This window comes from Mastomys coucha, unplaced genomic scaffold (assembly GCF_008632895.1).
Source record: "Mastomys coucha isolate ucsf_1 unplaced genomic scaffold, UCSF_Mcou_1 pScaffold20, whole genome shotgun sequence".
NCBI classification, from domain to species: domain Eukaryota; kingdom Metazoa; phylum Chordata; class Mammalia; order Rodentia; family Muridae; genus Mastomys; species Mastomys coucha.
In genome coordinates, this window is record NW_022196903.1 from 118,418,218 (window position 1) to 118,435,768 (window position 17,551).

General features: G+C 46.1%; 1 protein-coding gene across 1 annotated transcript in view; it reads left to right on the top strand.

Annotated features, from left to right (window-relative positions):
- Nucleotides 1-4,146: 4,146 nt before the first annotated feature.
- Vwf (von Willebrand factor) overlaps nt 4,147-17,551 on the top strand; it is a 158,829-nt gene continuing 145,424 nt past the window's right edge. The window contains exons 1-2 of the mRNA XM_031383471.1: nt 4,147-4,243; nt 4,937-5,071. The gene's annotated coding sequence lies outside the window, so the exon portion shown is untranslated. The remainder of the gene's footprint in view (nt 4,244-4,936; nt 5,072-17,551) is intronic.

Here is a 17,551-nt window from a genome sequence, read left to right on the forward strand (position 1 = left end):
AATGAGATTCATAGAGTCTTAAACCAGAGAGAGTACAAAGGCTCTCTATGTTCTGTCTATCTGCCAGTCTCCAGGTGCTCATAATCTTCATCCGTATACCACACAACAGTGCTAGTGAAGAAGTACCATCTCATCAGCTGACACACACGTTTATTACAGCTGCTTTTCCTCCCCAGTCTCCCTGCCCCACCCCCTCCCCTCTTTCTTCCTCCTCTTTCCACTCTAGGTCCTATATCACATTCTGTCGCCATGCCTCCTTAGACTACCGTTGCTCGAGACACTTTCCTAGACATTCCTTGGCGGTGTTGAAGAATACCGGCAAGAAATTCATGCTTCAGGGTCTTCTGTCAGCACAAGATTGGAAAAAGGCTCAGACACAAGCCCACTCTGCTCTCATCCTGTGGAGGGCACACAGGGTCAACATGACGCTGACCTTGCTCGCCTGGATGAGGTGATGCTTGCCCTTCATTATAAAGTCACTTGGCATCTGGGCATGGTGATGCATGTCTTAAATCCTAGAACTTTGGAGGCAGAGGGAGGTGGATCTCTGTGAGTTCGAGACCAGCCTGGTCTACAAAGCAAGTTCTAGGACAGCCAAGGCTACACAGAGAAACCCTGTCTCGAAAGAACAAAACAAAACAGGCCCCTTGAATATCAAGAGAAGTGTTGAAAATTCTCTTGGAGCAGGGAACGAGGAGCAGAATAGGGTGGTGGCAGTTATCCTGGCATTAGAAACACATTTGTATCCGACCTGAAGAAGCTGGTGGTTTTTGGGGGTACTGCCCAGGGTTCTGATGGGAGCAGCCAGAAATCGTGGTGCTCGTTGGATGTGGCCTACAGGCTATGGATTATTGATCCTTACTAATAGATGAACCAGATGTAAATGGCATGGCATACCTTCCCAGGCTCCAGAGCAGAGCTTGACTCTACTCCAGGAACCCAGACTTGACCGATGGCAAGGTTAGCTGTGTGGCCCAGGTGCTTGAAGATTTTACTGACAGTTTTGTGGGATGTGGGCACCTTCTTCATAGTTCTGTCCTCACAGTACCTCGTTGTTGACCAGCCTCCCTATGTGAGGGCTCCTGAGGCTCCAGCTTCTTCAATTCTTGTCTCCTGGTTTCCCTCCTTTCTCCTAGGTGGACTAATCCAGGACCATAAGGAACCCGTCAGTGAGCACTGGAGGGAGCTGAGAGGTCACATCAGGAACTCAGTATGCCCGGCTGCCTGGATGGCCCTGTCAGGGGTGAGGGGTATTGAGGCAGAGAGGGAGAAGCTCTGGAGGCAGGAATCTGGGAAACATTTTGTTCCTGAGGCACCTCAGAGTTGAGAAACACTGGGAACAGAATCTCTTGTGTAAATACAGAAGATGCTGTTGGCGTGTATGGGCTGCCTGTGCGTACACATTTATGGCCAATGCCTGTACATATGTGGAGGCAGCGGGGACAGAGCAAAGGTCTCCATCTTCAACAATATCATCAAAAAATAGGAACTCAGGGTGAAACGTCTTGTCAAGTCCTGACCTCTGTGGCCCAAGCGGGTGACTAGGGTCCAAGGTCTTTAACCTTTGGAAGACACTTTCCTCTTTAAATTTTTCTTTAGATTTGTTAATTTTAATATTGTATGTGTATGAGCGTTTTGCCTACGTGCATATATGTTCACGTATGTGCTTCCTTCCTGCAGAGGTAAATAAGAAGTGTTGAATCCCTTGGTACTGGAGTTACAGATGGGTGTGAGCTGCCATGAGGGTACTGGGATCTGAACCTGGGTGCTCTGCAAGAGCAACAAGTGCTCTTGACCACCGAGCCATCTCTCCAGCCCATTTCCTCTTCTATGGAGTGGGATGAGCAATAACCATCTCAGCAAGCTGGTATCATTTGCCCGAGGCTTCTTATGTGTCGAGTGCTACTCCAGGGGCTTCTGCGCATGTTCTGTCCTCATCACTCATAGATTCCAAATTTGTTGATTTATCCACTTGACAAAAGCTCACATCAACTCACAGTGGCCATACCTGACCATCAGGGTAGAGAAGCTTAGGACCTGCACGTCCCAGCTGAGTCTAGACAAGGCCATATTCCACCTTCTTATGTCCGCTTACTTTAAACAAGGATCTTCCTGAAAAATGTGTTTTATGTGAGGACTTATTTATTTTTGTGTTTTTGTGTTTTTTAAAAAACTTGCTATTTTGGCGGGTTTTTTTTTTTTGTTTTTGTTTTTTTAAGATTTATTTTATTTATTTTATGTGTATGAGTACATTGTAGCTGTACAGATGGCCGTGAGCTATCATGTGTGTGGCTGCTGGGAATTGAACTCAGGGCCTCTGCTGGCCCCACTCACTCAGACGCACCAGGAGAGCGTGTCAGATCTCATTACAGGTGGTTGTGAGCCACCATATGGTTGCTGGGATCCGAACTCAAGACCTTCAGAAGAGCAGTCAGTGCTCTTACCCACTGAGCCATCTCACTAGCCCCGCTATTTTGGTGTTTAAGTGGTGTTTATAGTGGTGACAAGAACAGGACAGTGGTGGTGTGGCAGATCAACTTTGTTCAGACATGAGCTGTGGTGCCATCTGTTATGGGTTCAAGGTCCATGGGTCAATAACATCTACCAAGGATAGTGTTCTTAAACACATAAGTACATAAAGCAAGCTTATGTATTGATCGATTGATGAAGACGTGAGTAGAGGCTTATGGGAAGCTAACCTTGTGTTTCCCCTAGGAGCAACATCTCCATATTAACTAATTCAGTATTCACAGCAAATCATGAACAGTGAGAATCAAATGTATTAACTCATTTCATCAATATAACCGTAGTGAGTCAGGACTTGGCTACCAATGATGAGGCCACTGAGGTCCAGAGGTTCAGAAGCAGCCTGGGATTGCAAGGTGATCCCATTTCTTGGCTGTCTTTACGTGCTCAGAGGTATTTTCTCATAAGCCGCATGGGTTAAGGACTGGCTTGATCTGGTAGAACTGAAGCTCAGATGATAAAACACTTTGGGACTCACCAAGGGCAGGGTCATGAGGAATAATTCTGAAATCTCCTGACAGCTGTGTAGGTTAGACACCTGCCAATCATCACAGATGCTACTGGGGAAAAGGAGACTATGTTGGGGAAAACTACCTGGACCAGACCAGGTCCCAGGGTCTGTCCTGGCCTGTCAGTCTTGGGTCCAGCTTCTCTGGACCATGCACAGGCATGCAGAGGTGGAGTGGATTTTTCTCCTTCACTGAGAAGAATGGAATTGCCTGTATGCTATCAGGTCACACCCGTTTTTATTTTTATCTTTTTACTTTTTGGAGATGCTAGAAGTGGACCTCATGCCTGCTGAGCATGTGTTCTATCACTGAGCCACATGGCCAGCTCAAGTCATACCTATCTCTAACCACGGTCTTTCCTGGAAAGTTCTAGCGATAGGGGGATGGTGCTCAGTCACCCCTCAGTCACAGCACAACAGCTATTCATTAAGTGTCCTGCTAGTGATCTGAGTTCAAATCCCACATATTGATGCAGCCTGGGACCCTCTGCACATTTTCTCTTTTCTGAGTCTTGGCTCTCATGTAATGAGAAATCTGCCTAGACTCTTTGCACATGGGATGCTGTGAAGGTCAAGAGCAATTAACTGTGCTCTAGTCACTGTACATAAATAAAGGGGCTATGCTGGGCCCAGGTCTGAGAGGCCACAGGGAAGAGGAACATGACATTTAAGGTAGAAGAGGCTACTTAGAACAATCTCCTCCTTCTCCCTGATCTCCATGGCAATTCTCCTGTCACTGAGTATTGGACAGGGCTTTCGGGAATGAAGTCATTATTGCTGAGGCTCCTTTATAGTCAAGGCAGCCACATAGCCAACTACAGCCACTGGGAAGTGATCAGAAATGACAGGCACATGTCCTTAAGGGTAGAGGCTCTTTCCTGTCCCCTGGTCCATCCAATCTATGGCTCCCTATTTCTCCTTTAGGCAACCAAAGCACCGTGTGACCTCTGTCCATATAAGATAAACAGTACTGTGTGTCTACTTTGTACGTGGTGGTGTCTGGGTCACTCATGCAGAGAGAATCACACAAGGAAGGAGTGTGGCCTATCTCATGGCACCATGGTTATTGGGTGTGCCCCTTCTGGCACTGACATCTGCAGCCTAACTGCTAGGGTTTCAATGTCATTTGTCCCCTAATGGTTCATGTGTTGGAAGCTGGAATGTCTGTGCAGAGACCGGAAGAAGTGGTGGAACTTCCTACAGAGGGAGGTGAGTCCACAGCAGGCGAGCACTCAGGTGAGATTAGCAGAGTTCCCAGGGAGAGAAACACAAGTTTCTCTGTCTACCCCAATCCTGTTCTCTTTCGTTTTTGCGACAGAGTCGTACATTGGTCAACCTGGAATTTAACTAATTTTAGTTTAGGTTGGCCTCAAATCCTGTCTCCCCTAAATGCTGGGATGACATGTATCAGCCATCACAGCTGGCCTGGCTTCTTGTCTCTTCATGTGACACCTCTCTGGCATGTACTCTCACATGCTTTGATGAGACACAGCTGAGGGGGATATCGTCGGAGACCGAGATAGTACGCACCCACCTCATGTCGGACTTCCAGCTTCCAGACCTGTAAGCTTTTCAATAATCTCTTTTCCTTATGGAGGACCAGCTGAAGGAAGGCATTTCAAACGTAAGCGGGAACTGGATGACATTGATGGTAAGAAGTGAAGCCTTAGGTAGTGAGCTGTGAATGATCAGCTCCTCATCAGCTGGCCAATTGCTAGCTCGGGGCTTTTGTTCAAGGATGGAAGGGGTGACCGGGAGATGAAGAAGGCTGATTGCTGTGAGAATGTCCTTGAGAATGCAAGGAAAGTCACAAGACCACAAACCACAGTGGGTCAGTCCTCAGGTCTCATGGGAGGAGGCGGGGCCTTTGGAACAGGATGACAGAAACATTCTTTCTTTTAGGGTATATGAGCCCCAGATGAAGGCTCTTCCCACCAAGACTTGAGACCTGGGTTCGATCCCTGGGATCTATCTGCATGTCGTCGGGAGGAGAGAAGTGACTCCCACACATTTTCCTCTGACCTCCGTGTGTGTGAGGTACTCTCCAGCCCCAACCTGCTGACAAAATAAATTAGTATAAAAAAAGCTTTCCTTTTTACTAAGTCATTCCTCCTCTTTCCCTTGCTTGCTTTTGCTCTTCTTACTCCTAGCTGCAGGAGAGGCTGAGGCAGGGGGATGCTTCAAACCTAGGAAGTTTAAGGACATCATAGGCAATAGACACGCCCAAGGCCCTTGGTCCCATGTACAGAATGGCAAGAAAAAACCGAAGAAGAGAAAAATCTTCATCATATCTGAGCTCGTCAGATCTATTTCACATCAAACTATAACCATGATTGTCAACTCGCCCCTTCTCCCCTGGCCCCAGTTACCATCATCTCTTGCCTGAATCCAGTCCAGCTGTCTCTTGCCTGTATCCGGTTCAGCCTGTCTCTCTGGCTGCAGCATACTACCTGGGAGAGACAACTTAAGGGAGTGGAGATTTATTTTGGCTCAGGGTTTTATTCCGTGGGCTGCTTTGGTCCTGAGGTGTTGTGGAATGTCGTCGTGGTGGTGGCTGGAAGCAAAGGAAATACCTTCACACTAGCAGGCGACACAGGCTCTCTCTCATCATCTATTCTGCCTGGATCTCCAACCTATGGGGTGGCGTGATACCCCAAATTTGAGCTTATCTTCTCTGCTTAGTTTTCTTTCGGGTGCCTTCAGAGACCCATCTAGAGGCATGGCTCACTCTCTGTTACCTTACTTGTTGTTCCATTGCTGTGAAGAGACACCATGACCAAGGCAACTTAGAGAAGGAAGTGTTTAATTGTAGGCTTGCTTACAGATTCAGGTCATGGCACCACGGCAGGAAACATGGCAGCAGGTAGGAAAGGGGGGCGGGTAGAAGGAGGGGGAGAGGAAGAGGGAGAGGAAGAGGAGAGAGGAGGGAGAGAGAGAAAAAGAGAGAGAGGGAGAGGGAGAGAGGGAGAAAGAAAGAGAGAAAATGGGGGAGAGGAGAGAGGAAGGGGAGAGACAGAGACAGAGACAGAGAGAGAAAGAGGGAGGGAGAGGGAGAGGAAAGAGTAGGGAGGAGGGAGAGAGAGAGAGAGAGAGAGAAAAAGAGAGAGAGAGAGAGAGAGAGAGAGAGAGACTGGGTCTGGTGTGGGCTTTAGAAATGTCAAAGGTCACCCCTAGTGACACACCTCCTCAAACAAGGGCACACCTGTTGCTGCAGACATCACATACTTGAATAACTTCACACTGCAAATTAAGCCGGTACTGACCTGAAAGTTTCATGCCTACTGGCTAGCTTTCACAGTGCTGGAAGGTTCTGTGAATGCTACTGATAGAGGAAAGTCATCAACAGTCTTACGTGGCTGTGATCTACAATAATGACTAGTTTGCCAGATGTGCACAATGGTAGAGTGTTTAGTGTAAATGAGGCCCTGGGTTCCATTACTAGCATTGTGTGTGTGTGAGTTTGTGTGTGTGTGTGTATGTATACATATTTTTTGTTTTTTGAGGGGGAACATTTTTTTTGTTGATTTGGTTTAGTTTTGGTTTTGTTTTTTCCAGACAAGGTTTTTCTGTATAGCGTTGGTTGTCCTGAAATGCACTCTGTAGACCAGGCTGGCCTTGAACTTAGAGATTTGCCTGCCTCTGTCTCTGGACTTCTGGGACTAAAGGCCACTATGGCCCAGCTGATAGACAGGTTTAAAGGCTCCTTTTTCATGCACCAGTCAGTTCCACTTGTAGGAGCCTATCTTGAGGAAATCCTTTACAATTAGGGCTGAGATCTACCTTCAAGATAGGCAGCCAGTATTGTTTCTGGCTGTCAAGAGAAAATGTAAGCATCCCGATTGTCCTGGGTGGGGATGTTAAAGGTCATCTGGCATCCAGTCAGAGTGGATTTTCACATAGCCATGAAAAACAATGCTCCGAAACAGTTCTTTAAAAGCTGGGCAATACTTCTGATGGAACAGGGCGTGGATGAGAGCCACAAACAGGGCGAAATCAGCGGTGTCAGAAATAAGCATCAGGCAGCCTCCCGAGAAGCCAGAGCCACATCCTCTTAGCCTAGTGCCTGTGCATAAGTATATGTTAGAACTGGTCTTTAAATTAAAAAAAAAGTTAAAGAGGAGAGAGGCAATGAGATGGTTCATCAGGCAAAGTGCCTGCTGCACTAACATTGTGACCTAAGTTCAGTCCCTGGAACCAACTTCACAGAGTTGTCCTCTGATCCATATGTGAACACGTGCATGAGCATGCACACACACACACACACACACACACACACACACACACACACACACACGAGCACACATGCACACATACAGTCACACAAACACAAACATGCACACACATACAGGCATATACATACACATGGGCACACATGTATTCACACACAAAATGAAAATAACAAAACTCTGAAGAAAGAGAGAAGCTGCTGGAAACACACATTCTATGCATCGGTACTCTACCTCTAGGTGGTAGATGACTGTCATTTCCTCGTGGTCTCCAAAAAAATGTGACACAATGTGCTTGTAGTTGTACTACGATGACTTTAAATTGTTTACTTAGGGATACTGAAAGGATGGTTCAGTGGGTAGCAGCACTTGCTGGTACACGCATGAGGATCTGAGTTCAGATCTTAGAGCCCACCTAAAAAGTGGGGTGAGGCCGTGTCTGCCACCCCCAGCACTCTGTGGGGCAGAGCCAGGAGGATTCCTGAGGCATGCTGGCTGCTGGCCTAGCTCCAGACTCATGTCTGGATCTAGGCTCAAAGGAATAAGAGGGACACTCCACATGTACTACACTCACACGCAAAAATGTTTGCTTTTAGAAAAGGTTTACCTATTTGTCTTGCATTTTACAGCCCCAAGCACCTACTTGTGAACTGTAAGGGACAAGAATAACTCATTCTTGGCCTAAGCTGATTTTAGCTTCCCTGGAGGGAAAATCCACTATCTATAGCCTGTTATAAAGAACTTTAGTTGTGTGTATGGTTGCTCTATGCATGTGGGCATGTGCGCATGTGGGCATGTGCACATGTGTGCAGGTACCTGCTGAAGCCCGAAGCTTCAGAGCTCCTGAAGCTGCAGTTACAGGTATCCATGAGCTGCCCGGTGGGGGTGCTGGCAATCAAACTCAGGTCTTGTGGAAAACCGGCAAGCGTTCTGAACTGCTGAGCCATCTCTCCAACTCAAAGGATTATTAGTCTTAAGTGTGTGTGCATGTGTCTGTGAGTGTGTGTGCATGTGTCTGTGAGTGTGTGTGCATGTGTCTGTGAGTGTGTGTGCATGTGTCTGTGAGTGTGTGTGTGCATGTGTCTGTGTGTGTGTGCATGTGTCTGTGAGTGTGTGTGTGCATGTGTCTGTGAGTATGTGTGTGTGCATGTATCTGTGAGTGTGTGTGTGCATGTGTCTGTGAGTGTGTGTGTGCATGTGTCTGTGAGTGTGTGTGCATGTGTCTGTGAGTGTGTGTGTGCATGTATCTGTGAGTGTGTGTGTGTGTGTACATGTGTTTGTGTGTGGATAGCCAGCTGTGAGCTGCTCAGTGTGGATGCTGGGAACTGAACATGGGTCCTTGGCAAGAGAACCAAATCCAGGGGTGCTCCTCCTGGGTATCCTTCAAAGGTAGAACAGACAAACAGCCATATGGTCAGCCATTTCTCCTTATGCGGTTTGTTTCCTGCAGTCTACTGTAGCTGTGTCTTTAATAGAAAGTTCTAGAAATATCAGTTCCTAAGCTTTAAACAAGTAAGTTCATTATATTGTTGCAATCTCTCTATTTCATTACTATTTATTACTGTTAGTTTCTTTCTGTGTGCTATGTATATATAAGTTGAATTAAATATCATGATGTATGTGTCTAGAGAATAGTAGCATTTTATTATTTATAGGTCTATTTATTTATCACAAAGTTCTTTGCAACAAAGTTTTGCTGTGTAACCCTGGCTAACCTGGTATTCACTATATAGCCCAGGCTGGCCTCTAAAACACAATCCTGCCTCAGCCTCCCTGTTGCTGGGAATATAAGCATGCACAACAGAGGCTGACAACACAGGGTTTCTAAAGCCAGGCGTTCGTCCTGGTACCAAGCATCTTGTGGGGGTCTCCGAACACGTTCCTCAGACTAAGGGGTGACCTTTATACCAACTAGACACTGGTTTACTACACAGCCGTGAAAATGGTCTGTAATCACAAATGAGCATGTGAGTGAACCTCACTAGGTGTAACTCTGAAGAAAGACTCAAGGAAGCGTTGTCCACATACACAGAACATAACACAGCCAGGACTTGACCTCAGCTAGAGGAAGTCAGGAGAGCTGACGATGGGCTGGGGACCAGAAGGGAGTCTGAGGGAGTCAGGGGCTGCAGTGTTTGTCTCTTAACCTGGATGCTGGGGACAGTGAACTTGTGGATGAGTATTGAGCTACGAGCTAATGACCTGAGGACTTTCTGCTTGAATATTGTGCATCGATATGAAGGTTTCTCCAGTGAAAAAGAGTCCTAATGGTGCTTAAAAGCACACTTGGAATTTATTTCTCCTTAAGTGGATGAAGTTTCCTGAAAAAACCCACTGGGCTTCCTAGCATTTTTATTAATAATTCAAGTCTCCCGGGCCACAATCCTGGCAGAACAGGATCTGTGAAGTCACTCCCACACCCCCGTTAGGATGCTCCAGTTCCACCCTGGCTGTTGCTCTCTGTCCCAGAGCTGACGGACTCTCCTGGCAGGTGCACAGAGGCGACTCCCTCACTGTTAATAATGAGCTGCTGAGATCTGATGTATGTGACACACAGAGGCAGCACAGGGCTGGCCACACTGTAGTACCTTAAAGGGAACAAAAGACCAGCTCCAGACACTGGAAAGAGAGAATCAAATCCACAAAGAGGTCCTCTAGTTTTTACATGTATGTTGTGGCATACATGCAAACACACACACATGCACACACCACCATCACCACCACCACCAAGTTCAGCATGTCATACCAACACAAAGGAGGCTGATGCAAAAGGATCTCAAGTTTGAAGTTAGCCTGTGCTCAAAAACAAGATGAAATAAAGGAAGGAAGGAGGGAGAAATGGAGAGATAGAGAGAGGGAAGGAGAGAGGGAAGAAGGAGAGAGAGAGTGAGGGAGGAAGCAAACATCACACCAACAAGGGGAAGATATTTGTAAAATACTTAACCCATAGAGACCTGATATCCATATTATATAAACAACTCCACAAACCGTTAAGAAGATAACCCAATTACAAATCAGGTTACAGAAGATAGAAAAGAGAAAAAACATTTTTTTTCAGAGAAAAGAAAACTAAACAGAATAAACATTCGTTTACCCATAAAAACACTTGGAAAGAGGCAGAGCCTCTTTCCTTGGGTGCTGAGGAAATGAAGGGGGGCCACAGTAGGTCCGTTGCATCAGGGAGCTCAGAGCCCTTTGTTTGCTATCCCTGGGTGTTCATCAGAAGATATATCAACCTGATCACAGGATCTGCCCCGGGATCTATAAACTGTCACAGCAATTTTGAGCCCAATTGGAACCTGTGAAGCTATCTGCATGCCCTAACCTTGTCTGTTTCACGCCCTTCTGGGACAAACACAGGCACTGGAGACTGGTGTCAGATGCACACAGCAGTGTTGTTTCTAACAAAATAAATGCACAAAGTAGGGGTGCTATTTCCACAAAGCTCAAAAACAAGGGAAGGAAATGATAAAGCTGTGGGCATAAACATGGGTAATGAAGCTACATTCTTCTTCTTCTTTTTTAATATTTTATTTATTTATTTAATTATGTGAGTACACTGTTGCTATCTTCAGACACACCAGAAGAGGGCACCAGATTCCATTACAGATGGCTGTGAGCCACCATGTGGTTGCTGGGAATTGAACTCAGGACATCTGGAAGAAGAGTCAGTGCTCTTAACCGCTGAGCCATCTCTCCAGCCCATGAAGCCAAGAAATAATAGATGTGAAGTTCAGGATGAGGCCGTGTCACTGGAGAAAGAGCATAGCAGACGTAGCTACACTGACGATGATGCTCTAGTTCTTGTGAGTACAAACCCAGATGGCATCTTGTTAGTATTTTCCATAATATCCATTTTTTTCTAATGTAAAACTCCTTACCTATTGTGAGCGATGTGTGGTAAATCATTTGGGGATTTTCTTGTGTTGTTTTATCATTTGAGAACTTCATACACACGTATATATGTTACATGAATAAACCCCATCCCCTTTTCTTCAATCCTTCCCCTATTTCTTCCAATTTCAAGTCCTCAGTTCTTAAACCCACTGAATCTGCTCAGTGCTGCCTGTATGTACACAGGCTTGGGGCCAAATAGTACAGCATGGGTAGCCAGCCTCTGAGGGCTACGTTTATTCTGTGTCACAGGTTATTCTGTGACATTTAACAGAATAATAGCATGAGGCTCCCCACTGGGACCTAGGACTTAGCTGGCCATGTGCTTGGGCCTGGTTAAGAGGGAGAAGCATGAGTTTCAATTTGTGGAATGGGCTTTGAATCTAAGCAGAAAGTGATTGGTTACTCATAACATTTTTGCCAGCCTGGTGGACAGAGTGAGTTCCAGGACAACTAAGGCTACAGAGAGATCTTGTCTCAAAAAAACAAAACCAGACGGGCAGTGGTGGCGCATGCCTTTAATCCCAGCACTTGGGAGGCAGAGGCAGGTGGATTTCTGAGTTCGAGGCCAGCCTGGTCTACAGAGTGAGTTTCAGGACAGCCAGGGCTATACAGAGAAACCCTGTCTCAAAAAACTAAACAAACAGACAAACAAACAAAACCAACCAACCAACCAACCAAAAAAACAAACAAACAAAAAAAACCAAAAAATACCCCCCCTAAAAAAAAACAACAACAAGAAAAAAACAAAATAAAATCAACCTACCTGTCTGTGTACTTGTCTATGGTACTAGTAATGGAATGCAAGGCCTCATTTATGCTAAACACTCTGCTACTCCCCGCCCACAGTACTATTTTTAACACACTTTCAGCTTGAAGAACTGAGCTCACTACCAGAGGAGAAAAGTAATTGTGACTCATCCAGCTGTGAACCCTGAGAGCTACAGTAATGGCTGTCCTGGCAGGTCAAGCTCAGTGCAGTAGTGGCATTGACATTACAGGCGTAACTAAATACTGTCTGATTGGATTTAAGGCCATTCTAGAAGATGGAATGCATAGTTAGGCCATTGGGGCAAAGAACCTATGTCTAGATAGGTCAAATAGGCCCAGGGGAGGACCTGCTACTATTATTCCACTAAGTGGACATAGTATTGAAACAACTCCTAAGAACTTAATGCTCTCCCTAAGAGATTAGTGCATATCTCAACCCTCATCAGAGAAACTTCGCGCAGTAGACAGTGATTAACAGAGGTCTACAACTGGTTAATGTGCAGAGGCTAAGAGACAGTGGAGTGCTCAGCCATAAAGGAGATATCTATATTGTTCCCTTTCCCCCAAGGGTCAGGAATTATCATGGAAGAGGGGATGAGAAGAGCCAGAGGCTGTGGGTGACCACAAGGAAACAGTGTTTTTATTGATAACATGGCAGGCAGTTGCACGAAGGAATTCACAGTGTTTGTGACAGTAGGCACGAGTCCTAGGCATGCTCAGGCTGGGCAAAACCCCACCATGGAGAGTGACGTGGGTATGAAGCCCATGCCTGACTGAGGAGCTATTGGCAGCTGATGGCTGCAGGGAGTGGTGGTGAAGGGGGAGGGGGAAAAGATAAGGGGAGGGGGAACGAGTGGGAGAGGGGGAGAGGGAGGGAGAGATAGATAGGGAGGGAGGGAGGAAGAGAGAGAGGGGGGCTTAGTAAGATCTCAAAGATTTAATAATAACTGAGCTCAGCAGTGGATGCCCTCCTCTGTGGCACCCCACATACCCTGTACATTGTTTAATGTGCAGTATCTCCATCTTCACCGTATCTGGTTTTCAGCATCAGAAAAATTCTCTCGTGGATAGTTTTTGACCTACAAACTATTTAGTCATTTTACAATGTCAAAATATATGGAGGTCTCGTCTCTAACTAAGGCCTCCGTGTGTAATCCAGGCTGGCTTAGACCGTAAATCTCCATGCCTTTGCCCCTGAGTCCTGGCGTCACAAGCTCACACAATGTCTGACCTCATTTATTACTAATTTTTTTTTTTATCAGCTTACAAAGATTTAGGTTCTATTATGGCTTTTTCAGACAAAAAATTTTGTTGTTTCTCTCTGTGAATTCTTTCCCATCTCCCTCCTTTCCCTGTGGCCTCTGACACTCAAGACCACAGCTAGACTTCTGTTTTCCGGTCCCACGTGACCCGTCCCACGTGACCCGTCCCACTCCTGCCCGCCTCTTGTTCCTCCCTCAGGGTTTCCTAGTCCGCACTCAAGCTCAGGTCCCTACATGCAAATGTATGAGGATTAAACCTGGACTCTACTGTTGAGCGAGGAACACAATGTTTGTATTCCTGAGACTGGGTCCCTTCACTTAATATATTCTCCAAATCCATGTGTTTTTTTCTTTGAGGGGAGGAGAGGTGGGGATTAATTTTTCTTTTTCGAAAAAAAAATTAAAAAATTTATATATATGACTGCTTGCCTGCATGTAAGTGCATATGTATGTATGTATGTGTGTATAATATGCATACAACATGCATGCCTGGTACCTCTGGATGCCAGCAGAGGGCTGTGAGCTGCTACACGGCTGATGGGAACCAAACTCTGGTCCTCTTCAAGGACAGGGTGTGCTCTTCCCCAGCAAGCCGTCTCTGCAGCTCCATTTTCATTGTTCCGAACAACTGGAGTCTATGCATTTTGTCACACGGCCCATATATCTGTTGAGGGACTTCTAGACAGGTTCTGTCTCCTGTATTGTGGATAATGCCACAATGAACACAGTTGAGAGAGGATCTGTGTATGGCTTATGATTGGGGGCTCATGCCCAGGATGGGTATAGCTGGGTCATATCGCAGTTCTATTCTTAGTTTATCTGAGGAGCCTCTGTACTAATTTCTACAATGGCCGCACTTGAGCACACTCCCACTTCCTCTTTGCCCACAGCCTCACCAGCCTTTGCTGTCTTGCTGACAGCCATTCTGATTGGGCTAAGATAGACTCTCAAAATTTTTGACGACCAACCTTAAAAACAAAAATTTTTTAAAAAAATCTTTGTGTTCCTTCTTTTGAGAACTGTATCTTAGTTTTATTAGGCCATTTCTTGATGCTGAGCACATTCTTGGTATTAACTTTTGGAGTTCCTTTTGTGGTCTAGGAATTAACGCTCTCTCGGAGGTGTGGCCGGCAAACATCTCTCTCCTCGGAACTGCTCGCTGTGCTGAGAGAGTTTCCTTTGCAGTGCAGAGGACTTGAATTTCTTGTGGTCTCCTTGGTTGATTCTTGGGATGCTTTCCTGTGCTGTTAAGAGTCCTGTTGGAGATGTGGGTCACAGGCAACGATGGCTGCTGAGCACATCTGCCACTCTCTTGGGTTTTCCAGTTGGTTAGTAAAAGTGGTCTGGGACTGAAGCTAGAACAGCATTGCTTCCCTGTTTACTAGAGGGTAAAGTGGAACCAAGGTCATGTGGATTGCAGTTTCCTCCGGATCTGTTAGCTTGATGGACCCTCGGGTTCAAGTTAGCACTGAACTGAGTAGCCTCTCTCTGCTGATCCACACAGAGGGCAACAAATAGGACCCAAGTGCAAGCCCACACTTCCTACCACTCATGGCTATGGATTCTTGAAATTCAGTCTTTGCGGGCACTGGTACTTATCTCCTAAGTCTCTTCAACCCCCTTTGGCTAACTGCCATAGCCACTGTTGCAAGCCTCACTTGGTCCTGTGCCTCTGACCCCAAGTCCATCATATGCGTCTGTCAACACTGTGCTACAAATTAGACACTGGCAGAGACAGTGTGACATTACTTAATGAGTTCCAGGGTAAAGAAAAATGTAGGGACTTAGTCTCTCAAAGAAGCAAACCTGGTCATGACCTTTTCAAGATGGCTGCCTACCACAGTGCCTCAGTTTTAGTCGAGAACTGCTGAGGAGTTCACTACAGCAGCTCCCACATCGCCTATCAGGCTGCCTCTCTGCTATGTGGTGTTTTGAGGCAGTGTCTCATTCTCTTGTTCAGGCTGGCCTAGGACTACTATGTAGCCCAGACTGGTCTCAAACTTGCAATCCTTCTGAGTAGCTAGAATTACAGGTGTGAGCCACCAGGCCTTTCTGTTTTGTATCTGTTTCTGTGTCACCTTCCCCTGTCTCCCTTACCCCTCCTCTTTGCTTAACTACCAGGAAGTTGTGGGCTCTGCATCGGCAGTGATGTGGCTCACTCTTGTTCTGTGTTCCAAGAACCAAATCCCTTCTACTCTGTCCAGCGTTAAACTTCAATGCGCCCCTCAGTCACCCACTGAGGGTGACTGAAGTGTCAGCTACTGAACTGTAGCTGGAGGCTGTTTGAATTCTAAACCATCAATGCTGTTTACTTCTAACTGGCTCCTTTATTTCCTGATTTTTATTTGTCTACACTTCTTTTTGTCATATAAAAATTAATTGAAATCATTATAAAAATTTTACCCATTCTTCCCAAGTGTTCAAATGTTCCCCTTGTCCCAGAGGATCCTCACGCAACATCCTGGGTAAAGGGGAGACCCTGATCCTCTTCTCTTTTTCTTTGTGTGGTCCTGGAAATGGTACCCACATCCTCCTTCATGCAAGGCACATGCTCAACCACTGAGCTCAGACCTGAACCCCACTCCTTTGTTTCTCTAGCACTGTTTGCACACATCGCTGTGAACCACCTTTGATTTTGTTTAAGAAAGAGCAGAGGGACAAACAAGAGTGAAGCACATGGAAATGGCATGGTAGAAGCCATTGCTTTGACTGCTTTTAGAAAAAGAAAAAAAAAAAAAAGGAAGGAAGGGAGGGAGGGAGGAAGGAAGGAAGGACAGAAGTAAAAGACAAATTAGAAATCCTGGTGCAGCAGCTTCTGAGGTCTGAAGCTGCATGTGTAGGTTGTAGGGTTACAGGGCTCCCTTTCCCTCCCAGGGGTGCTCAGAGGAGAGGGTGCTCCCCACTCCTGCACCACTTACAGTGGGGAGCCAGAGTGGAAGGTAGGGAGACTGACCGGCTGTGTGCAGACCTCCTACGTTCTAGCCCAGAGCCTAACTGTGCCAACTTCGATGGTATCTTCTCCTGACGGTCCTGCCCCTGGATCTGGAAGCAGAGTGTAGTCTGGGAAGGCAGAAATGTTTGCAAAATTCCATTCATATTCTCAAGGAATTGGTGGTGCAATTTGGAGATAAGGCATCAGCGCGTAGCATGTTTATTAGAAAACCACAGAAGTTGTTATAAGACACTTTGTGAGTCCATGACAAATCATGGTGTGAGGTCAGGCAGCATAGGCACCACAGTACTTGGAGTGCTTTGGGCAGGGCTCACACTCGGAAAGCTATATGATCCCCGGGAAACCAGCAATCTCCATGGAAACACTATCAGAAGAGCCTCCCTGGATGGTTTCCTTATACATTAACAGATCAGCTGCGTGTGAAATACCCGTTTAAATCCCTAGGCTTAAACTGTCCACTGTTAAACTTATGGCCTGGCCTCTCACACTGAGTTTCCTTAAGAAAACTGTGCCGGGATAAGAACATGATTCTGTGTGCTAAGTGTGCTGAGCGGCAGAGCCAATCCCTCAGAGATGTGGACATGCAGCCTCAGGGGCTGCTCCACTGCCCTGATCAGTTCTCGTTGCTCCTAGTACACCAGAAGTCCTTGAAGGACAGGTCCCAGTTGTTCTCAGCTCAGTTCCCTACACTGAGAGAATATTAGCTTTGCTTCCTTCTGTCCTTCTTCTCTCCCTCCCTCTGTCCCTCCCCTTCCCCCTCTCTTTCATTCTCTTTCTTTTTAATTCTCTCCTTCCTTACTTTTTCTTTCTTCCCTTTCTCCCTCCATCTCTTCCTTCTTTCTTTCCTTTCTCTGTCCCCCTCCTTCTTCCTTCCCTCCTTCCTTCCTTCCTCTCTTTCCTCCCACCCTCCTTCCTTTTCTTTCTTTCTTTTGTTCTTTCTCTCTTTCTTCCCTCTCTCTCTCCTCTTTCTTTCTTTCTTTCTTTCTTTCTTTCTTTCTTTCTTTCTTTCTTTCTTTCTTTCTATGTATTGGAGATAGAAAGCAGGGATGTGTGCATGTTGAACAACATGTCCAGACCTCAAAATACTTGAAATTAATATTTGGTGTTAAGCTCCACCAAAAAGAAATCAAGTATAATTTAGAAATAGACAATATAGCCAGGCGTGGTGGCCCACACTTTTGCTTCCAGCATAAAGGCAGGCAGATCTCTGTGAGTTTGAGGTCATCTTAGGGTAATAGTGCTTTCTAGTCCAGATGGGATTATGTAGTGAGACCCTAATTGGAAAGGAAGGAAGGAAGAAGGAAAGAAAGAGAGAGAGAAAGAGAGAGAAGGAGAGGGAGAGAGAGAGGGAGGGAGGGAGAAAGAGAAAGAGAGAGAGAGAGAGAGAGAGAGAGAGAGAGAGAGAGAGAGA